Here is a 27,909-nt window from a genome sequence, read left to right as displayed (position 1 = left end):
GGCTCCGCCCTTCAAGCCCTATGTGACTTTAGCAGGCCTGTCATATATATGCGCTCATGAAACTCTTACGGTAACAAAGTATTATTATTATTATTATTATTATTATTAGTATTAGTATTATTATTATTATTATGAATAATCGTTTCTCGCAGCGGAAACAACAAAAACCTTGAAATGAGACGCTTAATTCACCGGGAAATATACGCGTGAAAGGCGATATGAAAAAACAACCAAATGGTCGGGCGCCTGGCGTGACATTCAAATCATATAATTATCTCCTTGATGCAGCATTTCACCGTAGTTGCCTATTCCTTAAATTGCTCAGTATGCCTGATGCTTATTCAAAACACACGTGGCCGTAAAATCAAACCGCGCTACAACTGAGGCGTTTTCATATATCGCGAGTAACATGCACACAACAATCAAGAAAATTGGGACGACATCCCAAGGCCCCGTCTTCTCGTAATATTTACACCTTGTAATATTTACAACTAGCAGCACGTGTGAACAACCGAAGGGCACGCAAAAGCGCATACTGCCCGCACGCCAAGCCACCGTGAAAAAAAAAGAAAAGAAAAGAACGTTGCTTGATGAGCAATATGAGCTTGTTAAGAATAGCATAAAAAACACATAACCCAATCTGAACTAGTAGGTTTCATCTGCCGTGTTAGCGTGTCGCGGTGCTGATGGTACGTAGCGCTTGCGCAATCCACGGCTCCACTCAAATAGTTGCGCTTATCTGGATTTGCTGACAGACAGACGTATCCCAACAAACTCTATAACCAAAACAAATTTGAAACAGCGGTCGGCGCAATTCCGGCGCATCGTTTCACCTGCTTCTTTATAATTTCTTTTATGTTAGCGATCGAAAATCGCACCGATCACTGCAATCGGTGCAACGTGCGACGAACCGGTTGGTTGCAGTCGCAGAGGTGGGGTGTGGAGGACAGGGGGGGGGGGGGGGGGGGGGGTTGAGGTTTGCGATTGTGATTTCGTTAGCATGCGACGGAAATCGCGCTTCTGAAGAAACAAAAACTGCAACGCGTGCATGAAACAGGCTTAAAAATGAAAAGCTGTTTCCCAAGTGTTTACACTGTCATCTCATTACACAGCGTCACTTTTTTTTTCTATTTTTTTTCTTCTGTCAGTGCGAATATGATAAGCCAGCCTGAACCAAGCATTTCTACTCTTACAACCAAGAAACACGATCCATAGATACTATATTATCCTTGCGGGTATCCCTTGCATTAATTTGTTGAAAATTTGTTTCAATGTGTGTGGAACCCCGCCTCACGCGCTTTCGTTTCATGTTTCGCAAGTGCACTTCTTAGCATTGCATAGGTTCTTGACCAGTTGTGGCACCAGCCACTGTTTAAATGAAAACGGAGTGTTCCTGTGTATGCTCCAGCAAGGAGCAGAGTTGCGCATAGGCCCGGTTTATTACCCAGCTCTGCAGGGGAACCCCTCCTCGCGCGCGCAGGAGGCAAATGCCGGGCGGTGTTACATTTGCTGTTTTGTCTGCTGGTTGCGAGCTACATGCGGCAACTGTACGCATGCGCTGAGCAACATGACACTTTTTTAATGCAGGGCAAGCTTGAACGATTGGCGTAGCCGGAGACGTGCCAACGCACCGAAATTTTTAGTTTGTGTGTACTAAATATATACACACACATATACAAACACACGCACCAATGTACATATAAAGAATATGACCCCACGATCCCTTAAAATAAAATCCTGACTACGCCCGTGGCTCAAACAGCTCAAAAGTTCGCGTGCAAACGGGGATTACCTTGCAACAAAAAGCGGTGCAATGTTTTTCAGCATGCATATGAAGTTTTCTCGCGGAGGCGGAAGGCAAGAAATGTTTTTAAGGGTGTTTAAAGAAAACTTCCCACACGTGCGGTAGACAATTATGCGAGCATATTTTGGCTGCCGATACTAGACGAATAATGAATGTCGCCAACAGAAACATCGTGCCTGCAATTATGTCAGTGACCGTTCACCGTCATTCATCACTAAACGTCGTTCACAGCAGCTGCACGTTTTCGATATATACGGTGCAGACACTGAAATTTAAACGGATTTCAAATGTTCACATGCGCACATCTTATGCAAAGCTTATTTTTACGATTCATACCGCGAACTTAACAGCTTCTTCGTAGCAGCAAATCTGCGAGCGGAAAAAGATTCACGATGCACGAGCTTCTAGGTCAAATTTATGTCGTACAAGGGAATGGATGAGCAATGGCTAGTGAAAGCAGGGGATGAGTGCTGGTTCTTGGAGCCTTGGGGGGCTGAATTCAAAGCCACTGGAACGGCAACAATTTATTAAGAGTAACAACAGGTTATCTTTATTGGACTATAATCACATAATATGACAACCTGGCAAAGTAATTATTCACACATTGCAGACTGTAATATGACAGCACATTTTTCTTTATCTCTTCATACTACTCAGGGTAATTTACTATAACACAGAGATTATCAAACGTAAAAAATTAATTTCACATTCCTCACGTCGATTAAGGCTGATCGAACAAGCAACATATTGCGGGCGGTAAATGCTGAAGCTATCGCAGCTGTCTCATAAGCGAGAGCGCACTGTGTTTTCGGTTACTACAAAACAATGAACACCAGCACATCAATCCACTTTACATGAAAAATTTGAACGCCGACAAAAAATTTAAAAAATCGGAGCAGAGAAAAGCCAGGGTGCAGCGGGCCAATTTTACCGGCTAGTATTTACTCTGTTCTGAACATACTTTTCTGGAGGCGCATAGTCAAAACAATCGTACAAGCAACAAGGCGAATTCAGCGAGTTGGTAAGTTAACATTATTGGCGTATATGTGCAGCGCGACACAGACGTGTCATCCTTTCTTTGTTTCGCGTCTGTGTCGCGCTGCACATATACACCAAAAATTGCAAAAGGTAACAACCTCTCATGCCAGGCGTACGCATTTGAGCGTGTAGAGGAGTGTTACTCGAGATAAATGCCGCTTTAGTGTAAACAAGCCGAAATCACCTCTGTAAACAAGGCGAACGGACCTCGGATATCCTGTTCTTTTTCGGAGCCGGCCGGTCTCGTCCGTCCGCATGGCACCGCATAAAAAGCTTTGCCACCTTCCGTGCTATTCGCGCAGTTTGGTGCGCTGCAAACCGTCATACTGCAATACAAGTGTGAAAATTATCTCCTCCGTAGCACTTCACCAAAGTCATTAACTTATTATCCTCGAATACCGTACCTGCAACCCGGAGCCGATCGTTGCTACGCGCGCTCCACGGTCCGCTGATTGCCATTTCGATGGCACTGACAGAAACGAGTCGCCGCCGTTTACGTAAAGTTGGCTTCGGAGCGCGCTGTTGATCGTTTGACGTCATTTTGCACCACGTGATCGCACTCGGAGAATAGTGGTGCGAGCGGCGCCGGAAAAGCTATGCGCAACTTTGCTCCATGCGGGAGCATATACAGGAATACTATAAAAACGAAGTGTAGGGTGCACCTGGTGGCTCTCGCTCGAACTTTATCCTAGTCACACGTTTACATGTTCCATCGCGTAAAACGAACGAACTTGCTGCACGTACACGTGTATTGTAAATCTGACGACGTCACCATTGCCTTGGCGATTGGTCTTATACGAAGGCTACCTTGACAGCTAAAAAAAAAGGGTGTGCTAAGTAGTAGCAGGCATCACTCAAGAGCAGCAGTGTAGAGAATTGGAAGAGCACATACAAGAGATGCATTCATCCTGCAAACAACTGCACTGCTGGACGCTCTCCACCTAGACATGACGCCAACATCCATGTCAAAGTGCGTGAAGCCCACGTCCGTGGTACGCGATAACGGGAGCATTTGCTTTCGCTAACTCGACGACACAGACGATGAACAAAAATGACAAAGACGAAAAATCATGGCCAGTTTCCAAATCTAGTCAATTTGGCACTTTTGAACCGCTCTATCATTCCTCATTCACAAAACTTTATTAGTGTCCTGAAGCCCGGTCTTTTCAGACCGAGGCGGGCCGTGTCCATGTCGGCATCGCCAGGTCGAGCCTTATGGCGTCATCGTGGACCCTCTGGACAGCCCGTAGCTGATCTTTATATGAATAGCTTGTTATCAACTTGTGCCAGTAAAGCCATTTTTCCTCGGGGTCGGCGAGAGTCGCGGGACAGCCCGCCAGCATGTGTCTGATGTCAATGATGCCATCGCACACGTTACATTCTTTCCTAATTTCTCTTTCGGGGTGGATTTTATTTATGAAATACGGAGTGGGGTACGTCCCGGTTTGCATTAAACGTAGCGTGACTGCCTGAGCCCTGTTCAATTTTACGTGTGGCAGAGGGAATTGCCTACGTCCCAAGTAGTAATATTTAGTGATGTCGTTGTAAGTATTGCTATAGCCATCTATATCAAACACTTGATCCCACAGATTTACACTCTTGCGTGACCGCTAGTCCCCGAGTCCGTCAAGAATCTTAATTTCTTTTAAAACTAACGCTATGGACAAGACACGCAATTCCAGCATGCAGGAGTGCAGCAAAGTGTCTAAGCACACACTAAATTCTAAATATCCCCAATCAAATTAACATAGTCCACTGAAATGGCGTTCCCGCTCGAATGCAACGTTAAGTACACAAGACATTTTAAACATGTCCCAATAAAACACATAAGGTACTAAGGTGAAATATTCAAAAAATAACAAATGCGTTATGAACGGAAGCTCATGTCCCACCTCGTTCCAAGGCGTAAAACACGGTTTTCGCACGTATATGCTTTCCGCCAGGGACAATAGCGTAAGCTTCTTGCAGATACAAGAACGCAATTGTCGCAGGGCAGGCGACAATGGAGCAATCAGTTTATATCAGCAGCCGTCCACTTCGACGGAACATTGGAGTCGGTCATGCCTTTTTCGACCAGCTTGGAGATCAGCAACCACGTCTTGCGGGCAGGCGACAGAGGAACTACAGAGAGCATGACTTCAGGTTTGCCGGCGCTCAGGAGCTCAACCTGCGGCCGCGACATGCCGGCTACTGACGTCTCGTCAATTTCAAACAGCACATCACCCGGAAAGACCATCTTGTTGTTGAAACTGATCCCGTCGGCGTACTGGAAGCGAATAAAACACGTATGCACGTTTACAGAATTACGCTTATCCACCGCTACTTTTGTAACGTATGTGAACTGGAGATTCCGTTAAAATCTAATAACTAAATCATGTAAAACAGTTCAGCTTCTACAACGTGTGCTGCAGCATAGCGATGGCGCGCCTGTCTTGCAAATGAGAAAGGCGCGGAAACCCCCACAAACAACCCACGTGATCCGCGCGACCGCGGATTACACTGTCACGAGTTCAACCAACTTTTCACCACGCCCATCGCCGGGATCAACCCAGTTGCACTGTCTCTGGGCCCGGCCCAGCTTACTAGGAAAGAAACTGGCCGAGTAGACACGCCATACCGTGAGAAAGACGGCATAGAAGCCCGCGCCTTATGAAAGGAATTATGTGTTTGAATTGATATGTTTGCTTTATTTTGTTAGGTATTTGTTGCTTTTCTGATTAACAAAGCCGGCCAGCAGCACATCTCTAGGAGTACTGCAGATAGAGCTATATATATTTATTATATATGTGCTGGTTTGTGGGTCAGCTATTCGGCAAGGCAACAGATGCAGTCAAGCGGTGAGTTCACATAAGAATCTTGGCTTTAAAAATATAAGCGTTATCGAGACAGCATCTGCAAAACGCCACTATAATATGGAATATTTTTGGGATTCTTCTAGGCCATGGGAGCGAAGTAAGTTTAATGGCGAAGCTTATTGTCCCAATTCGGCGCAAGTGTCATATAGGACACCGCATCGTATTAGATTGCTCCGAAATTTTTTGACTACCAGTGATTCGTTATCTTGCATACAGTGTTCTGCCCACGGGTGTCATTTGCCTTCCGCCAGAATCAAAATGCGATCCCCGCAGCCTTTTACCAAATCCGGGGCCTTGCGCTCAGCAGCAGAGCGTCAGCCAATGAACCCATGTACCGTGGGGAGTTGGTGTGAAGTATAATCGACCATTACATTGTTTTCGCTTCTCCGTGTTTGTACCTACAAGCTCCTTATGGGCTAGGTACAGGGTAAAAACATGCTGTATACATACGGCAACGTTTTATTCTCGTGCCTGCATTTAAAACAGGTGTGCGAAACCTCAACCCCGTCACCACCTGTCCGCAAAGCCCACGTAGCAGCTGCGTGTTTGACGTGAAGGATATCGGGCTCGGCGCTCTCCTTCTCGCTCGTTCACCCGCACTTCCTGCTAAAAATGGCTGCCACCTATACACGTATCACGATCTGGTCTGTACAGATGATGCCTTCCAATCTCACTGATAGCAATTGCCCCTGCGCATGCTAAATTTCTGTTGCTTTTGTGCTTTGAGATAGCGGTAGACTATATATATGTTGACTGAAAGAATAAAGACACTTGGTTGTTAGCGCTGTTGCTTGTGTCCCTCCCTTCGTCCTGTTGTTTAGCGCTGTTTACTGCTCGCAATCGCGAACCAGCCAGCTCAAATGCGTACTCTTCTGGTTCAGCCCTTACGCGCAAAGTTCGTTGCACGGTGCTCCAAAACTACTCGATGCAGGGTGCACCCTTTGAACCTCGCCAGAAGCACGAAGCACTTAACCGAGTGCTTCAGTTTGTCGTCTGCAACATCAACGTCGAGAATGCCGATGCTGTACGCCTTACCGCCGACGAAGCCGAGCGCGGTGGCCTTGACAACGGCCGATTCTCGAGGTGCGCCGCGCATGATGCCCAGCAGGCCTCGATGGCTGGTCAGCAGCCGGTATGGACTCGAAGACATCATTGTCAGTACCACCTGGTCGGCGGCATGACCGATGATCTTCTTGACCTGCGGCAGAGGCGCATCCTTCACCGCTATGCCATTCACCTGCAGGATGACGTCAAACGGCAGCACCTTGGACATGTCGGCAGGCGAGCTCTTGGTCACCGCCAACACGCCGGAAAAAAAGAGCGATGCCTGTGAGCCTTTGCACGACCAAGGCGTGGCGCAGCTATGCCTACCAGATAGCCGCTCCTGACGTGTAACCGTAGCTCGTCACTTGTTCAATGGTCACTATGTCCACGTATCCCTGAAAGCTGCTACTATAATCGGATGTGCTCCTTGGTGCGCATACTTCGAGGATGCGCCTTATGGCTAAGAAAACAGAGGAAGGGCGTTCAAAAATTACGTGTCGTATATCGAGTGCTTCCCACGTTTTTCAAAGCGATTGAGTCTGCACACAAAGGGGTGTTCATCGCCACAAATTCTAAGATTACGAAGCGTTCCATGTGGGAGCTCGTAGGTTCGTACGCAAGTAATACATATCGATAGAGCGTTCATCATGTATTTTTGTGCAGCGCTCGCTCATTGACGAAAGACGAAGCAGAAACACACAGGACAGGCGCTCTCCTATGCGTTGCTGCTTTGTCCTTCGCCGACTTGTGAGCGCTGCACAAAAATAGGTCATGAACGGTAACCAACTCACTCAGTTTTCTATCCTAAAATGGATACAGGGCTTCTTGCACAGGTCTGCACTATTTTACACACACAAGCGCGCTTATTGGCAACGGCGAATGTACAACAGCATTATATTGAACGCCGCTTATTAAATTCATCCAAGTGCATGTTGTAAACGGACAAGAAGGCAGCTGCCTCCAGCTTCGTGGTGCACACGGTTTACTGCGATAAGCCAGCGTCTTGCATGACATCTTTAATATTTCTTTTTAATTTTTAGAAAATCGCTTGTTGATGTTAGCATAGTTTTAGTCCTCGAGCTGGATTATTAGGAGAGGCGGACATTGCTTGTCGGGGGAATCGAAACACGTTTCCAACTAGTTAAGAAGAATTGACCAATTACCTTCCTAATTAATTAACTTACGGTACATATGGCCATTTATGAATTGTTTTCGAAGAGTTTGCGAGGCGTACCCACTTGGAATGAATATCCAAAATTACATTATTTTGGAGCTATGCGCATCAAACTCGCCGTAAGAACGCAATGTTGTTCCACTTACCTTTTTTAAGTACGCTCTTTTATGCGTAGAAGCACAAGGGTAAATGGAACGCCAATGTATTTCGTCACACACTTTGGCGAAATAATATCTCGAAGCTGGTTTCTTCCTAGACATTAATTTCAAGTGCATAGGTCTTGCATACTCACCTGCTACAATTGGTAAATTGCAATATATACCCAAAAGAAACTAATTAAGAAGGACGGTGATTTCTGCTCTTCATTAACCGCCGTGGTTGCTCAGTGGCTATGGTGTTAGGCTGCCGAGCACGAGGTCACGGGATCGAATCCCGGCCACGGCGGCCACATTTCGATGGGGACGAAATGCGAAAACACCCGTGTACTTAGATTTAGGTGCACGTTAAAGAGCCTGAGGTGGTCGAAATATCCGGAGTTCCCCACTACGGCGTGCCTCATAATCAGAAATTGGTTTTGGCACGTCAAACCCCATAATTTTTTTTGCTCTTCATTGGCTACAACGCTCTTTCCACCTTGTTGCAACTTCACGTGTTTTCGACGTGCGCGCACCTTTTATCGCCTCATCTGCCGATCCTTCGGAGTTCGGACTATCACTAATAACACGTGCTCCTTCATATCTTCCTGCAACTCGGCTACTTATAAATACGCTCTACACCTTTGAATAAAGGTTCATTTTGTTCTACTGACTACGCTGATGCTTCACTGGTCTCGCGTTACTGCGAGCAAGCCATGGCTATGCTACAGTGGCGACGAGGATGGACATCGCCCATGCAGTGAAAGTCGACGCTGAACCGGAACCCACGCAGAACCGAGAAACCAAGGCCATCATGGCTCACCTACTTCCCGACTTCGAAGAAGGCAAAGATAAGTGGAAGCCGTACCTTATTTAAGTAGAAGCATACTTTGAAGCGAATGCGATTGAAGACTCGACTAAGAAAAGAGCTTTGCTTGTTTCTGCGTTAAATACGCATACGATCAAAGTGCTGGCAGGGAAGGTGGCTCCGCGCAAGCCAAATGCGTCGACGTATGAAGAAGTCGTCGAAGTTTTGAGTGAGCACTACAGTCCCAAGAGGTACGAAATCACCGAAAGCTACAAGTTCTTCAGTCGTTGTCAAGCGGAGGGCGAGCCTATTAATGAATTCCTGGTAGCCATTCGCCAAATAGCTGATAATTGCAATTTTGGCAGTGCTTTCGATCGCATGCTACGAGATCGCATCGTCTGTGGTATACGGTCAGGTGCCCTGCAGAAGCAGCTACTAAGAAAGCGGGAATTAACGCTACAAGTCGCTCAAGCGATGGCCCTTGCAGCTGAGGCTGCGGAGAGTGATGTAAAAGAGATGATGGGACCGGCAACGATTCCCATGTTAAAAGTACAGGCGTACAGAAAGTACGCGTGTGCTTTTAAGTACTTAAAAGTACTGTACTAAGTAAAGAAAGAAACTCTGGTGGATGAGAGGAGGGCTGCCGCACGCCAAGAATGCGCAAGGCGCGGTAGTACAAAACAAAATGACGCATGTTGCCCCTGGTCTAACGCTCGCTGTTACCCTGTGGACGGCGTGGTCACCTTGCAAGGAAATGTCGAAGTCGCGGGGCTCGAGAACAAAGCACTGCAAGGACGGAACAAACTAACACCCTCTTGGGGACGAAAGCCTCAGCCGGCGCGGAACACGAAGCCGCCCACATTTGGACTTTGGTATCACAACGAAAAAGCTGTCGGGAATCGCCGAACATTTGCTTGGTGCGGTGTGCAGCTGAGCATGGAAGTCGATACCGGGCCGCCCATTTGTGTCATCGCGCGTCAACTGTATTATAAGCACCGTGAGCAATGGCCGAAACTGTAACCGTCCAGTCTCAATTTATCCTGCTACACAGGCCGCCTTCCAGTACTTGGGGAGCTTTCGCTCTAGGTCTGTCATAAAGAGGTGACAGTGGAGTGTGTGCTGACCGTGTTGGACTGTGCGGGACCAAGCCTCTGCGGTCGCAATTTAATTCAGCAGCTGAACAGCGCAGGTGCTCCAGTGGTTAGTTTTGCAGAGGACTCAGCGGCAACAAATGAATCGAGCGAATCCAGCGTGAACAGCATATTCAATGACTACCACGACGTGTTCGCCGAGGAACTGGGGCTAATCAAGGGTCCTCCAGCCGGCCTGCACATGAAGGAAGGCGCCGTACCCAAGTTCTGTAAGGCCAGACCCATTCCATACGCTCTACGCGAGCGAGTATCACTCGAACTACACCGTTTAGTTTCTCTGGGCGTGCTGTCACCGGTGGCACACTCTGAATGGACAACGCCCATAGTCGTAGTGTTAAGAAAGACGGCGCAGTAAGAATCTGCGACGATTTCAAGACCACAGTAAATCCAGCGTGTGCAACTGAGCAATACCCATTATCAATCATTGAGGATATGTTTGCCCAATTACACGATGGGGACTATTTCAGCGCTCTGGATTTACGGGATGCATATAATCAAGTGGCGCTAGATGATAACGCGAAGAAAGTTTTCGTCATTATTACGCCAAAAGGTCTATTTTGCTACAATCGACTTCCTTTCGGTATAGCCTCTGCGCCCGCGATATTCCAAAGAAAAATGAACGAGGCATTGGCTGGCCTTCCAGGAGCACAGGCTTATCTTGACAATGTGCTCATTTTCGAAAAAGCGAATGACGGCGGCGAAAGGCTGAAAAACGTCTTAGAGCGCTTCCGAGAGTGCTGTGTAAAGCTAAGGTTCGATAAATGCAACTAGCGCAGCCCAGCAGTAACTTATCTAGGCCATCGGATCGATCGTGATGGGCTTCATCCGACAGAGAAAAACCTTGACGCTATTATGCAGGCATCGAGCCCCTGTAATGTCGGCGAGCTACGTTCGTTTTTGGGTATGATTACTTTTTACGCGAGGTTTCTGCAGAACATATCTACCACACTTGGTCCATTGTATCATCTGCTTGAAAAGAACGCACGCTGGAAATGGAAACAGCCTCAACAGCTCGCATTTGATCTTGCCAAGCAAAGCCTTCAAACAGCCAAGGTTCTAGTTAATTTCGACCGTTCGAAGGAACTTAAACTTGAATGTGACGCGTCTCGGCACGATTTCGGAGCTGCCTTGTTTCACACAACCGGTAAAGTTCACAGGCCCATCGGTTTCCGCTCGCGAACATTAACGCAGGCGGAGCGCAACTATTCGCAGCTCGAGCGAGAGGCACTGCCACTGGTATTCGGCGTCACGAAATTCCGTGACTACCTTTTAGGTCGGGAATTTACCTTGGTGGCTGACCACCAGCCATTGTTGGGCCTACTGAGATCGGACAAGCAGACGCCCACAATGGCTGGATACAACGTTGGGCACTCCACCTGTAGGCCTACCGCTACCGGCTACAGTACGCACCAGGACGACAGATGCTGAACGATGACGCCCTGAGCCGCCTTCTGCAGAGATCTCCGGAATCTGACGACGACGGTGAGCCGCCCGAATATGTGCTGTCGCTAAGCCAGCTGAACAATGGCGCCATAACAACGCGTGAGCTGAATGCTTAACGGCGTTTGACCCTGTCCTGGTCGAGGTCAAACGGTATATATTACATGGGTGACCCAGAAACGCATACGGAATGGACCGCGCCGTACTGCCGTCTTTTGACCGTAAGCTCGAACTATCCGTAGCACATGAACTGGTGTACTGGGGTAATAGGGTCATAATATCGACCGAAGCAAGGGAGCGAGTGCTGCATCTTCTACATGAAACGCACCAGGGTTTACCGGCAATGAAATCTGTCGCACGTTCTTTGTTCTGGCGGCCAAACCTCGACAAAAATATTGAACACGTGTTTGCACAGTGCCAGAACTGTGTACGAAATCTGCCGATGCCAACTGCAGCTCCCGTCGTTAACTGGCCTGACACAGGCTAAAGGTGGTCCCGTATTCACATTGACTACGCGGATCCGATCTGCGGAGAAATGATACTCGTATTAGTCGGCGCACGCACCAAATGGTTCGAAGCAATACCTTTATCGCTTGCCTCAATGCAGGCTATCATTAACTGTCTGCGTGGCATTTTCAGCAGGTTTGGAATACCACGCACGATCGTTTCTGACAACGGGACCCCGTTTGGCAGTAAAGATTTTGCGTTGTTCTTGGCAAACAACAACATTGTGCACCTTCGATGTGCTCCATACCATCCCCAGTCTAATAGTGCGGCAGAAAGGGCAGTGCGAACTATAAAAGATGGCCTTCGAAAAATGACGAAAGGAAAACTGCAAGAGAACCTAGTACGGTTGCTTTTTAACTACTGGGAGATTCCGCTAAAATCGGGTAAATCCCCAGCAGAGCTACTTTTGGGCTATCAAATACGCTCACGCTTGGACATATGCCTTCCTCCAGCACTTCCAGGACCAAAAGAGAACCAAGATGACTGGCTGCCGCTACCTGGAAGTGATGTGTATGCCCGCGATTATGGTGTGGGGAGCAAGTGGACGCCCGGTCATATGAAGACGACGTCGGGAGCGAGAATGGTGACCGTGGAAACATCAGACAGAGTCGTCCAGCGGCACGTCGACCAGGTCTGCTCGCGACAAGAAGCACTAGGGGATAAACCGACAGTAACTACAACCGCAACACATCACAGTGAGCCAGACCAAGCAACGCAACTACAGCATCCGGAAACGGTGAACCCGGATGAAGGCATAACTGCTCGGCGCATTCCAAATGGCACCCGTTCTCCAGATTTTGCGGCACCAGATATTCCAGCGGCCCCATTGCATACAGGTGTTGCCCAACAAACTCTGAGACGCTCAACGAGAGAACGCAAGCCAGTGCAACGCTTTCGTTTCTGAGGAGGGAAGGAACGTTGCAACTTTACGTGTTTTCGAAGTGCGCGCACCTTTTATCGCCTCATCTGGTGATCCTTCAGAGTTCGCACTTTCACTACTAACGCGTGCTCCTTCCTACCTTCCTGCCACTCGGCTACTTATAAGTACGCTCTACACCTTTGAATAAAGGTTCATTTTGTTCTACTGACTACGCTGATGCTTCACTGGTCTGGCGTTGCTGCGAGCACGCCATGGCTATGCTACACCCCTATATTTTGTTTAATAGTCATATATTTCTGGCTGGCGTCGTATGCTCGCACGGGGGAATGATAGTGAGTCAGCTGTAGGTGTACCTTCATGTGCGGATTCCTGGACCTCGGTTTTGCTTTCCTCCATCCCTTCAGCGCTGCTGAATCGGGCTGCGCAGGGGTTGCTTAAGGCATGCGTATGGCTTCTGGGTAGAGGTAATGCAACAGCAGCAGTGCGGTCTGCATGCATGAATCGTTCCTGGCCTTACCACGAATAAGTATGTTGTCGCGCTGACTCGCCGAACAATCATTCCTTGTAACTAACGTGCATCGTCGGCTTGGATTCCTTGTACACGAATAGTGTCTCCCGAACCAAACTCCCTCCACGTCTTTCTGTTTCCTTCTCCTTGGCGTCTCCTGTTTCCCTGTCCTTGGCAAGTTGGAAAGCGTTTTACCGTCACCCCAATAAGTTCGTTCAACTTTGGCCACCACACGTGACTCGTTGATAGCATTTCCATGTCTATGGTACTCGGGTGTCCCTCGTGCCAGAACCGTAGCGCCTTTCGCTGTCGGGACTTGGCAATGATTGCTTAGGTGCCCCACGTAACAGAAGCTGTGTCGACTGACAGCTCGTTTTTGTGAATAAAATATGGCGTTATGTCATCGTCAGCGAAGCCATTCATGCCAGTAATTCAAAATAAAAGATCTCACCTAAGACAAGATGTTCTCTATCTCTGTTTCCGTACGAATTTTATCTTCAGAATGTAGTGCGGCTTCTACAGCAGAAAAAATATTGAGGAGCCATTACACTCTGTCAACGTGGATCACTAGCGAAGCTGCAACATATCACACCGGGAAGCCAAGGATACATGAATGCATTTTTCATAATATGGTAATGATAGTGACGATAGCTTTGTGATTGCTATCACATACACCGATTGGCTCGGTTACAACATTAGACAGAATCTTCTTCAAAGTTAAATCTATGCACAACCATGATTGCGTATTTCAGTGACTTGGATCGGTGTGCCACTTACAACCAAAGTCTTCTAGCCCGAACTGACCGAAGCCTTTCTTGTCTGGCTTTGAAATATACACATTGAAATCTCCAACGATGATCACAGTAGTAGTGTTATCATGGCTAACCCATGCAAAGTGCGTAGTCATGAACTTCCCGATAGGGCACTTGGGTGCGCCTGGTGACAAATACCCAGTGGATATCACAATTCCGTCTTTGATTTGTACGACACAGACATCCCCACAGTCGGTGGCATTGTCATCTTGCGAGTCAAGGGTGTATGGTTGCACACACGTTTTGTCCTTTGCGTACAGGGCAACGCCTCCTGCTTGTGAGTCCATGTGCTGTTCATAAACGATTCCAGTAAACCCATCAACGTAAAACAATACATAATGGTTTATTTATTTCATTTATTATTTGTTATTATTATTATTAGGGGCGGAGTTCTTGAAACCTGTTTCGCCTCCGCCGCGGGTCGATCCGGTATTGCAGAATCTCTGGGATGGACCCAGGCTCATATTTTTCTAGCTGACTCGCAAACACGAAAAATACATCGAACCCTAACCATATACAGCTTCGCTGTAAAAGCAATGCTTAGTCACTCTAGTTTGCTTCGTTTGGAAGCGGTAATCGCGATAGTGCGTCTGTGTTCGCAGCCTGCACATCATTTCTGTAGATCCATTTGTTCGATAAGGAGTCAACAACAGCAACTAATGTGGCGTGGACGCGGCGGCCATCTGTGAAATTGGCTTTTTCTGGCCGAAAAAGAAGAGCAGGTAGCGAAATACTGTCGCAATAGATGATGAAATCAAGCCCATAGAAGCATTTGGCGGAACGGCGGTACAACCGCCAATGCTTCCTTATCGATGTGCGCATGACCGTTCTCGGTATTGCTGAAGGTACGCGATGCGTACGCTATAGGCTTCTCCTCATCGTGAATAACGTGAAATAAAACTACTGCAACCCGATACAGAGATGCATCGCAAATTAGACTTTGCGCTTTTTTTGCATCGTAAAAACTTAGTACGGCGTCTTATGTCAGCAGTTGCTTGCTTTCTCGAAGTATGTTTTCTGTTTCTGTAGACCAGAACCATGGCTTGGTCATCTGACGCAGTTTGCAGAAATCTTTGAGCTCAAATGACCTCTTCAGCAGGCCAAGATAGACCTTGAGTTCAGAGCAATTGTTTTGTGTTGGAATATTTCTGATTTCTTCCATTTTTTCAACGCAGGGATGCACCTCTGTCTCTTCAATTAAGCGACCAGGATAACTTACAGGCTTCAGAAAAAACGTACACTTTCCTGGCCTTGCTTTGACCCCATGCTTCTTGAAGCGCTGCAGGACTGCTTCCACCCGTGCCAGTAGTCGACACCTATAATGAGCCCATCGTCGCGATAACAAACCACTCCGGCTATTCCCTTCAGCAGCTTATCCATAAAAACCTGAAACACTGTAGGTGCACTAGAAATACCAAACGGCATTCCAACATATTGGGATAAGCACACGTGGGTATCTACAGTCTCTTCGTGCGGCTAACTTGTTGAAATCTCCGGATTAAGCAATCTGACCAAATAACGAAGTAACGAGTTGGCACGTTGTTGGGTCAGTAATTTTGACATCAATGTGCATGTTTGATTTTATATCTATTTGATGCTCTAGACCTCAAACTGTGCTTATTTGTTTCTGGCCATTACCCCGTTTCACCCATTAGTATAGGTATCTTACCTTCCCCACACTTAGGCAGCACATGTTATATTTGTACGCTATATTTCTGAAATTAGAAGGACGAAATAGTAATGTCTGTTGATTTCTTAGTTCATGGCGAATGACGTGCAACCATCCTGCCTACATTGACCACGCTAGGTACGTGCCCTCTAGGAAAGCGCACGATCACTCACAAGCCATGTTTTTGGTCTTCGAACGGTAAAGAACCTTTTACTCACACAATAGTTGGTAATGTTTTAATGTGGTGCGACATGAAGCTTAACATAAAAGCCTCCGTGTCACACTTTCACATCTGCATCACATGCGCACTGTACTTTTGGCGCTTCCGCCCAGATATTGTGCATTATGTTCACGCATTGATGTTTGTGCACTGATGCTATGAATTGACGTTGTGCATTGATATTGTGCACTGATGTTGTACATTGACGTTGTGCATTGTTGTTGTGCAGTGTTCAGACCTTACTGTGCATCTTTTACATGGAACAACAACGCATTTCATATAACATTTAAGGGCGAATATCTTGAATGCGATGACAGTCCTAGGATTTTTATTAGGCAGACATGGCTTATTTTTGCTGTTTGTCTTCAGTTTAGAAATTTCTACATGTGCCCTGAAATTATAGTTCATTACTGAATATTATCTAACGCGACATTGTGATTGATCGTGCAAGTAATGTCCCTCTCTTCCGGTGCTCCAGCTAAACTGACTGAATAGCAATATATGATTGCCGCGATTTGAAAAAAAGTCTGCTTGCAAAAGGGACCTTGTTGAACCAGGTGAGTGTATTATATGTATGGCTCATTTTCTGGTGACGTTTATTTTGCTGCTTGGTTAAAACACGTTGGCTGGCTAGTTGGTTAGAATCCATGGTAGAGCGTATAAGCGTGACTGAACGAGGACGAATTTGTAACCTGTACTCATAACGTTCTCTACGCCATCCCACTTTCATGCGGAAAACGTATATTGGTCAAACCGGCAGATGCATCAATGAGAGAGTAAAAGAGCATTGATATAACGTCACTAGGGTAATCTCGGGTCATTTCGGTATTCACTGCCCAGATTGTTCCTGCAAGCCCATGTTTGAAAGCACTTCCATTCTGTATAAGGCTCATACCAGGATGACGAGGGAGATTGTAGAGGCCTACGAGATTGCAAAATTAGAGCAAAAGTACGTAAGCAAACCATCGGTGTCACTATCGGTGTCACTATCGGAAAAGGAGATACGTTTCCTCGGTTTATCTTTGTGACCATTGCAGTACATGTTTTCCCTTGCTTTGCACACGTGTTCGTTTCATCGAAATGCACCACTCAATGTTCTTTTTTGCTGCTACGTTTGTTTCCCCTCGCACGGTATATATTTATGGATGCGTGCGAAAATAAAATCTATAGTTAAAAGTGAAGCGCTGTGTCTGTGTATCTGTTTCTTTCTACGTCCTCGTTCAGTCACGCTTATACACTCTACCATGGGGTCTTTTGCTGCGTTTGGATTGTCTGAAAGCTATTAACTCTACGTGTAACCATACTATCGTTTCCATTACTATTAGTGCAACGTTAGTTTTACTTTTTTACGAATGTTAGAATAACGTTTTTAAGAACGTTTTAAGATCATCGTTTCATTGTGACATTATACAACATTTGAAAATCATGATGAGAGTTTTTTAACCTTCTGAATAAATAATATAGCATTATATTTCTAATGTTGCGGTGCTCCCTGAGAAATAAAGAATAAGTGCATTTGGAAGAGAACAATGTGCAAATATACACTAAAAATGTTGAAACACAACTTAGCTTTGTGGAGTTCGGTGTCAATGGCTCCCAAGCTTTTGCTGACTTCTTCATGAACACTGGCTACTTTTGGAACTTCAATGCCGCTAGAGAAACTTATTGCGGATTCACTGCATCTTATATGTAGGAAGCGCAAAGATCTAGCGCGACCATATGGTAACATGCAGATTACTTAAATAATCAATTATTAAAACTCATATTCCAAACGCTTTCCCCATCCAAGCGCTCAAATTATCTTGCAACGTGATGTATTTACTTCACTATGTGGAATTTTGTGCATATTACAAATATACAAGTTAATAAATAACAATCTTATGTACGCGTATGCACAATATCGCTATACGTTTCTATCAATGGTGCTTTTTTCCTGCAGGGCTACAGACTATCGGAAACTTGAAATTTGTAGCGCGGAATACTTAACTGTACAGTCGCTTGATGGATTACATCACTGCACTGACGGTATTTGAAAATAGTACACTTCTTTATAGAAATGACACGTGCGCATGGTTTCATGTTTCATTTTGTAGCTCACTTTATAACCTTCGGGCACGCACTGTGAAAGAAAAATGGCACATGTAGAAAGTTATGTCGTCGGAATGAGGAAACGAACACTAGGCTTTATTAGAGGCAGTAAAGGCTGTGTAGCGCTTATTTGAATGCCAGGCATAGGGTACTCACGATTGCACAGGGTTTCTACATTATTACTTACGGCGCGAACGAATCAACAGGACAAAGAAGAAAGACGTAACACGGGCGCTGACTCACGACTAAAAGTTTATTGCTTACGAACACGATATAACTAGAAACTCACGCGTGCGTACACCAGTACACCGTCCCTTACCCTCAACCAATGAGCGAAACAAAACAGAAGACCGGTAACACAAGATACTGGGATTTTTTACCGGTTAGATATATCAAAAAGCTTTCTTCTTTTTTTGTGTGTGTAGCGCAAGTTAGGCCTTGCTAACGCACCTGTCACCACATTGACTGATGAGGTAGGCCTCTGAAATGAGACGGACCTTTTCATTTTTATTTCTCCAGAATACGCGCGTGCAGTCAAAGTGGGCTTGAAAACACAATCTGTGCAATGGGTTGCCAAATGTGATAGCCCTGCGTTTTTTATCTGGGAAGAATTTTCTATCAGCATTTTTTTTAAACACTGGCCCGTTTGGCCAATGTAACAAGATTCGCATAAGAGGGGAATCTCGTACACGACATTGCTGCGACACGGCATGAATTTGGGTCTTTTCTTTATTTTGCGCGCACTGTGCGTAACGAAATGTGACATTTTTGCGCTCGATTGCGCTGCCTAGCACACACTAGATAATTTATTTGGACTCTAACTCCATACCGGTTCACCACAATTTTGAGGCCATGTACAATCCTATCCACATCAGGAAGAACTGCTGACCTTTTGCCATCACTACCATTTCCATCGAGTGCTCCTCCGTGTTTTCACCATTTAAGTAGTTCACCATCCCGAGCACATGGGCTTTTCTTGTGTGCTCGGGATAGCCAGCCACGGTTAGCCTGCTGACTTTATCCTTAGACCCTTCCAGCAAGCTGTGCCGACAAGAATTTTTTATCACGGAACGGAAGCAAGACACGGCAACACTATTCTTCACCAACTCGGTGTTTCCCGAACAGAACGGCAGCAAAGGTTTCACAAAACGGGGCTTATACATCAAGCACAAATGATTTTGCAAGAACGTAGCCTCAGATCCATAAATTGCAGCGTGTTATCTTTTGGTAATTCAATGGTAAACTTCAGTCCCATTTCATTTTAGCGAAAACCTTCAGTATATTGACATTCTCTTGTGTAAACTCGGAATCATCCACAATACGGAAGATTTTCATGGCCAAACTACAAAGCTTCTCCGGTATTCTTCTGTCCAAATATGTTACTAAGAGCGAGGGCCACATTAGCACGAATGCAAACCCGAGATTTCTGCAAATATAAGGAATTCTCCCACTACACCACTGTAGAATTCAAGTACATAGAACGTCATTCAAGGAATGAATGCATGCTAATGCCACACTGATAAGTGAATCTGCTCGCACTATTCAAATGACAAATACAGGCTTTCACAATTTTCAAATTCATTATGCGGCAGTGAGTAGTAGAGATCCTCAATATCTATGCTAAGAACCTTCCTTCATGAAAAACCTTCAGGAACTCGACGATGTATTCAGAATGCTGAACCATGAGAGGGTCATCGAACCAGAGATTGTACAAATTTTCCTGTTGGTGCGTCGAAATCAGCAAGTGTGAAGAACTGTTTTCAGATGTGATGGTTCGGAACGGGATATTACGCTTATGGTTATCGCGCTAAAGAGTCGAAGCTTGTGTTTATTAGACACTTTTGCTCCTAACAATTTATCAAGACCTAGGTCCCGCAGTAAGCTTACACCCTTCACAAATAAACTTTACGCCTTTTCCGAAATTTTCTGAAAGTTGTTTTTAAATACCTGTCCCGCTTTACCTAAAAAAATTTCGTTCGACAACACCACAAAGTGCCCTTCTTTGTCCGATACCACAACAGTGACATCTTGAGACACAATGTAATCTACAACCGAAAGCGAGTTCCCCAGAACACGTAGCCTACCTATAGTTCTTTGCATGATGTCAAGAGACTCATCGATGCGTCTGGACAGCTAAACTTCCAGAACACGATCAGAAATGGACCTGGACGCGCACAATTTGTCGATTGGGGATGACACAGGCTCAAAACAAAACTTTGGTTCGTAGTCAAGGATTTTCTTGCATTCATCTCGTAAGGACTTTGAACCGGCTTCTTTTTCCTCGGTAGTTGCGGTCCAATAGACGACTGTAGAATTTTTGTTGCCTGATCTGCAACATTGCACCACTCCCAGAAAAGGTCGCTCCTTTATGTTCTTGTAGTTATGAATTCCGAGCCACACGCTACAAGCAGGTGGTCCTTGTAAAATCTCACTGAACTCCACCATACCGAAGAGAGAAGACGGCACACTCTTCTAGTGTGGCCTGGTGAAGGCTCCGAGAAGCCCAACAGCCCGCGCACACTCGAGGCGCAAGCGCCTGTCTTCAAATCCCAGGAAGCAATTCTTACTTGGCAAACGCAAATGGGTGAACACATGTAGAAAGGCCCGATTTATAGAGAATGAATAAATATTGGAACGACAGAAAGCTGAGCTAGTTGGTAAGGATTCATTATGCAAGAAAGAAGTGAGGCGTGCAGACAGGACACAAGAGTAGATAAGTGGACAACACGAACGCCGGCTATCAACTGAAGGGAGCACTGAGGCGAAAAAACAAAACACAAAACTCATCTGCGCATGCTCTGGAAAGGTAACACCACGTGTCAGTCGGGTGCACGTGCTGGTCTACGTGAGAGATAACTGTTAAGGCACTTAATCTCTTCCTTATGTAAAGTAATCGAAGGCTGACTTACGCACGCACTTACACGATAATAGATATGTCATGCCTCTACCATAAGACGCGTACCTTCAACCATCAACTGGGCATGCCAGGAGGATTGGAGCTATTCTTTCTACTGAATCATGGCGCCAAGTTAGGTTCTATCAGGAATGTCTAAGGGTCCGTTGCGCGGCCCTGGGAGACGGTCGCCATTGGAACCGCCCCTACGCCGATTGGAATAAGTTAGCCGTGCAGCACGCGGACTTCCTATGGAGGATGAAACTTCCGGAGCTTCAACAAAGTAAGATGAAACATCTTTCTAATAGTTCACCGCCAAATAACGTACTGGCTCTTGGAGACGTCATCGTAAGTGATAACCATAGAAGAACCCTGGCTTTAGGTACTAAGCACTGTTTTAAGCCTAACATAAAACCCGTTGACGTTTTAAGCTTACCACGCTGCATAACAAGGTTCGTCCCGGAAGAAGAACGCTCACGCTGTATTTCGGATTGCATAGCTGGCATTAAACAATCAAATTCTCATTTTAAGACGCCTGACCCCGTCCGACCGTTAGTTGATTACCTTGTGGAGCATAAACATAGGCCAGTAATATCTGACAAGGAAGGTTATTTCGTAATTATGCCAGATTACATGTTTTCAGAAAAAGCGATTTCAGCCATAGAAAACAATTTTCAGCCAGTAAAACTCAAGCCTTCGGTAGTTAAGCAACGTGTGGTTGACCTCTTGTCAAGACAACAATCTTGGTAGGCTTGTCTGTAATGTCAAGAAAGCTCAATCCCTCACCTTAGAACTGTTTTTTTTCGGCCAAGACCCATAAAGAAGAAATTCCTTTTTGCGCTATAGTGTCAGAGAAAGGGACGTGGCAGGTTTGTGTCGCTAGTTACCTACAGAACTGCTTAGCTTCACTAGTTTTTTCACACCCCTTTTGCTTACGTAATTCTCAGGCACTAGTTCAGTATTTGAGAGAGGAAAATCCTGGTGATTGTACAGCTTTTAGTATGGACATCGAAGACCTGTATTATTCCTTGCCGCATGACGGGTTGCTAAATTGGGTAAAGGAGTGCATTAAAGAACAAGTGCAAGAGTCGGCTTTTATTGACAGATGCGGTGTTTCCACGGGAGCTTTTCTATAAATTCTTTCATGTACTTGAAGTCGACACTGATCCGGTGGAGAGATGGCGTTTTTCTGCAGAAATCAGGCATTTGTATTGGCTCAAAGGTTGCCCCTATTCTTAGCAACATTTACCTGAGTAAGGTTGACGACTGCTTAGAGAAAGCCTTAGGTGATAGCGTTATCAAGATATTTCGTTACGTTGATGATTACTTGATTTTCTGCAATAGGGAAGAATTCGATTCCGCTGGTACCTCAGTAAGTGAGCAGTTTAAGCTTTATGGGGGAAGATTAAAGTTTACCAAGGAATTTCCTCAGCGACGCGTAATTCAGTTTCTTGACATATTCTTGATCTTCGAACAAAATCATGTTTGTTGGCAGTACTCCCCAAGATCTTCGAAGCCGTTGCTAAACTTTCAATCCAAGCATTCCAAAGTAGTAAAAAACGGAACTGCTATGTCATGCCTTAAATCTTCCATAACCAGATCCTGCATGCACAAAATGAGCGCCAGTTTTAATGCGCAGGTCCGGCGCCTATTAGAAGCAGGTTATCCTAATGTAGCAGTGGCCACAGTGGCTGAGCGCCTAAAGAAATCTGTTTCGAGAGGGACGGACGTGATTACAGAAAGTAGTAATAGCAAAAAAGAGTAGTGGCTGTTTATATAGATTCAGTGTTGCACAGGCTTAAAAAAGTTGCAAGTAGATATGTTTTTAATGTTGCTTTCACTGCTCCCAATAAGCTAGGTAAGATATAAGCTGCCGTACAGAATAAAAAGGAGCGGGTAAAAGGCAAAAAACGAACAGATATTTGTCCTGTGAAGCACAATAAGAACAACAGTTTTACTGGCTGTATTGTGGGTGTGGTTTATAAAATTCCCCTTAGCTGTGGCCAGTTCTACGTAGGGCAAACGGGACGGTGTATCAATCAGAGGCTAATGGAACATAAAAGGTCGTTAACCGGTGGATCGCCTTGTAATCTTTCGCCACATTGCCGGGATTGTAACTGCACGCCAGGGTTAGATGAATGCGCGATTTTGTACAGGCATAAGAATGAAGACACGCGTCTTATGGTAGAGGCATGGCATATATATAATGGTGGAAGTGCGTGCATAAGTCAGCCTTCGATTACTTTACATAAGGAAGAGATTAAGTGCCTTAACAGTTATCTCTCACGTAGACCAGCACGTGTACCACACTGACACGTGGTGTTACCTTTCCTGAGCATGCGCAGATGAGTTTTGCGTCTTTCTTTTTTCGCCTGAGTGCTCGCTTCAGTTGATAGTCGGCGTTCGTCTTGTCCACTTCTCTACTCTTGTATCCTGTATGCACACCTCACTTCTTTTTTGCATAATGAATGAATAAAAGTATGGTAGCTAGCTGGGCGAATCCATACATCTGCATTATTACTTACAGAGCGAACGAGCCAAAAGGGACAAAAAAAGACGTAACACTAGCACTGACCACGGTGAAAGAAAATACAATCAGGGGTGCTATAACGTAAAACTATTCCAAACTTTTCTATTTCAATTCTGAAATCAGCCCTCCGCGATTGGTCGTAAGCTTTTTTGGACACTTCACCTGTCACGCAACGTCACGAAAACCTCAATAGCTCAACATCTGATAAGACGTGCACAAACTGATTATGCATGATTTGATTGAAGGAAAAAAAATAGTTATATCTGATTCGACGCCTTTTCGCCATTAGCCCTTGGCTATTGGTGAAGGGTTTTCGGGCTGCACCCGCTTCACCTGCCTGTCACGCGACGTAACAAAATCGCAAAAACTCACCACCTCATAGGGACGTGTACACGTTAAAGATGCATTAATATGCCGCGCAAAACTGAATTTTCTTCTGAATAGCCCCAGGCTGCCCCATTCTGAAAGGAATAAAATACGGCTTCCGCCGATCGCTCAGGCACTGGCTTCTCGCAGCTGCCTGAGAGCATGGGTTTATTTGCGTGTATTAAAGTTTTTGCATGACCGTGTAAAGTTTTCGAGCCCTATTGGCACATTTACGACCTCGTTCTGCCAACTCTTCTTTGCTGAGGATCTGTTTTAGCATCATTCTTAAGCTTCCGTTGCATGCCGCCGCGATTGTCGACGAGCCACCGCAAGCTATGTAAGGGAAAGCGGACCAATCCCAGATGCCGGCACCACCCACTTAATCCGGTTATCGATTTTCAATGCAGTGGCTCGGCCCCATCGAATCCCTCTCCACTTGAGCGTGCTCCACGCCTTTTGTGAGTCAATTAGATAAGACAAGCCGCTCAGTGTAGGCAATGTTGTTCGTTTTTCAAGCAAACAAAAATGACCTCCTATGAGCGAGGAGAGCGCTTGATTGGTCTGTTGAGACAGCGCTCCGGGCGACCGCCAGATACTTGTGTCGAAGGTTACACAAATTTGACGTCAGGAGATTGGAATAAAAACATATTGGAATATTTTCACGTTATAGGGCCCCAGGTGATCAAACTGCGCGCGGGAGCGTCCATAGTATGTACGGCAACGCCTGGGCGATATTGGGACCGCATTTCGCAGCGCCTTCTACGACGGTGCCGCACCCAGCACCACCCCCAGGCACATGAAACGCACGCGAACAAGCAGCGTGCCTTGAAAACGCACATGTAACTGCAATGATGCAGCACACGTGTTGGCAGCGAGACAAGGTAAATATATTCGGTAGCGTAGCTTCCATAGAAGCCCATACGTTCAAGTGCTGCGGGAACACCGCCCCCATCGCCCGTCGGCCCATAAAGCGGTGAAGGCACTTTTGTGTTTCTTAAGGACGACGGGTTTGTGCGACCACCTGCGACTATTAATGCAATTTCTGTAAAACCACTCTCGTCAGCGAACTTGCCGCAATTTCCTTCTTTCCTTCCCTCCTCTCTCTCCCTGTGATCTTTGCTTTCCCCTTTCCCATTCCCCCGGTGTAGGGTAGCCAACCGGACGTTATTCTGGTTAACCTCCATGCCTTCTACTTTTCTCTTTCCTCCCTCCTCCATACGTTCAAAACATGGCGCTTTATCGGTGGTTCATAAGACTTAGCGCAACCTGTACGAGGAGGCAACTTTTCCGGCGGAAGAAAAAACAATGCCACGCCGTATCCGTTAAAACAGAGATGGCGTCAGTTTGTTCCCAAAGGCACGAAATTGGTTTGGTGGTCCAGTAGTAGTCATGGCACATTCAGAATATGGGGAATAACATAAAGCGCTTGAAGGGCAACCTACCCTCGGTGTATGTCCATGGCCTTGGCGACACGACGAAAAGAAGAAAAGGACGCACAGCCAGGTAGACTCCCGCTTGTTTCAGCAACACAAAAACGTCGGCGCGAACCTGTAACCTCCCCCACCCCCCGCCTCCCACCAAGGGCACCCTCGCGGGCACTCTACCCAGCAACGGTCATCCCAGCACCACGGCAGCCGTCAACAACACCCCCCCCCTTTGTTTTTCCTCCCACCTTTCCGTCTGTGAAGTCTCTCCCCTCCTCCCGTGCTCCCCCTTCCTTTCTTTACAAAAGACGCTTTAAAAGCTACACACCGCCGCCCCCCGAAGAACAACCCCCTGAAGAAGCAGCCGAATCGGCTCCGAAACGTCGGAATAATAAAATTCAGTTATTTGGTTGGAGTCAGTCTCAACTCCTCGTATATGCATTGTAAATACAGTCTGACACACCCAACATCCGCGTAACGTATTGGTGGGAGGTGCGGGGTACCACGGCTGGAAACGGAGCTCCGCAGTGGACGTCGCATCACCGTCCTCACAATGACTGACGGTGAGCACTCGGGATCAACGTCGTTGCTGCACCCTACGTCACCGCCACATGCTACGTCGCTCTCACCTTCGGTTGTCGTTGTACAACCCAAGGATCCCGGAACTTTCTGCGGGACCGATGGTGCCGACGTTGAAGAGCGGGTAGCCATGTACGAACGCGTGAGTGGAATCAACAGATGGGACCCTACGCTTATGCTAGCTAACCTGTTGTTTTACCTAACAGGCACAGCAAAGGTGTGGTACGAAAACCACGAAGAGGAGCTAACCAGCTGGGACCTGTGCAAAGAGAAATTGACAGGGTTGTTTGGTAAACCAACCGGCCGTAATATTGCCGCAAAGCAGGAACTGGCCTCCCGTGCCCAATCCCCCATGGAGTCCTATGTCTCGTACATCCAGAATGTGCTGAAACTTTGTCTGAAAGCCGATCACGACATGACAGAAGCTGAGAAGGTCGGGCACGTGCTTAAGGGCATTGCTGACGACGCGTTGAATCTGCTCATGTGCAAGAGCTGCTCTACAGTTGATGCAATCAATAAAGGGTGCCGACAATTCGAGCAGGCCAAAAGCTGACGCATTTTGCAACCATGCGCCAGACTTCCCGATACTGCCGCACCGTCAGCGTATGAAGATCAAGCCGCTCAGCGGCATGCGTCGCCATCAGAGGACGTCGTGCGAATCGTTTGACGTGAACTGGATGCGATGGCGCCCCCAGTTTTCTGTTCGTGTAGCCCTGAAGCTACTCATTTTTCAGTTGCTCTCGTGCAAGCCATCGTTGAACAGGAACTTGAAAACTTTGGCCTACATTCTGTGCGTGCTGTCACAAGAGACAACGAACGTCCTTCTACTATTTTCGCTCCACCCGTAGGCTTCTCTCCGCGTTATCGCAACCCGACTGCGTGCAGAAGCGCGGACGACCAGCCGATATGTTCCACCTGTCGCCGCATTGATCATGTCGCCAGATACTGTCGCAACTCGTGGCCCTCAACACCTCGCACGCCGACCAACCTGTGACGTTTTAATGGAAATGCCCGCAATGTTTCGCCCACCGCCAATTCTACCTGCGCCGACAACTACGCTAGGAACACGTGGTAGAGTCGCTCACGATCGCCGCGGGGAAACCAGTCTCTTTCACCGCAAACACGTCACCCATCTTTCCGTTCGCCACAGCCACGTCGCCTTTGCTCTCCTGTGGGTTGTGGCCGCACCCTTTCGGAAAACTAAGAATGCAGCCCTCGGAGGTGGTGCTTTACTGTCCACTACTGCAGTAAATCCTCTGTCTGTGCCCACAAAGAGAAGTGTAATTGACTTTGAAATAAACGGCTTACCTGTCCAAGCACCCGTCGACATATCACGATACATCACGTATCTGTGAAGAGTGCAAGCTTACGTAGACGTTTAAAGAAGGTCATCACCCCAGCAGCTGCCCGAGTGCTTCCCGTGGCCTTCGGCGGCGTGCTGGTTGTACTTGGAATGTGTGCAGCGCGTATAAGTATAGCCAGACGCCCTACTTCTCTTCTCTTTGCTGTGATCGACAACCGCCCTCACGACATTATCCTTGGATTTGACTTTTTATCCCACCATTCCGCTCTCATCGACTGCGCAACCGGCGTTCTTCAGTTGGAACTTCCTCAAGCCTTCGATGCTCCAAGCACCGCTCCACTGCACTTGTGTTCGCTTCAAGATGTGCGTCTGTCACCTGAGGCAGTCACTTACGTCGCTATGACCGCACATCCACAGATTCCCGACGGTGCATATGTCCTTTGCCCCATCATCGACGTGCTTGTTAACCGGAACGTTGCTCCTCCGCATACACTGGTGACGATTACTAAGAACAACGTCGTTCTTCCGTTTCTGAATTTCAGCCTGTGCCCTCCAGTTCTTCCAGCCGGCATGTTCTTGGCCAGCGTTTGTAATACTTCCGAATGTGACATTTAAAGTCTGAATGCCGAGAGCGGTTTCTTAGCACCAATTGCAGCTCCCAGCTCTGCTTCTCTAATGGATG

Source organism: Dermacentor variabilis, chromosome 4 (assembly GCF_050947875.1).
Source record: "Dermacentor variabilis isolate Ectoservices chromosome 4, ASM5094787v1, whole genome shotgun sequence".
NCBI lineage: Eukaryota > Metazoa > Arthropoda > Arachnida > Ixodida > Ixodidae > Dermacentor > Dermacentor variabilis.
This window is presented reverse-complemented; position numbering follows the sequence as displayed.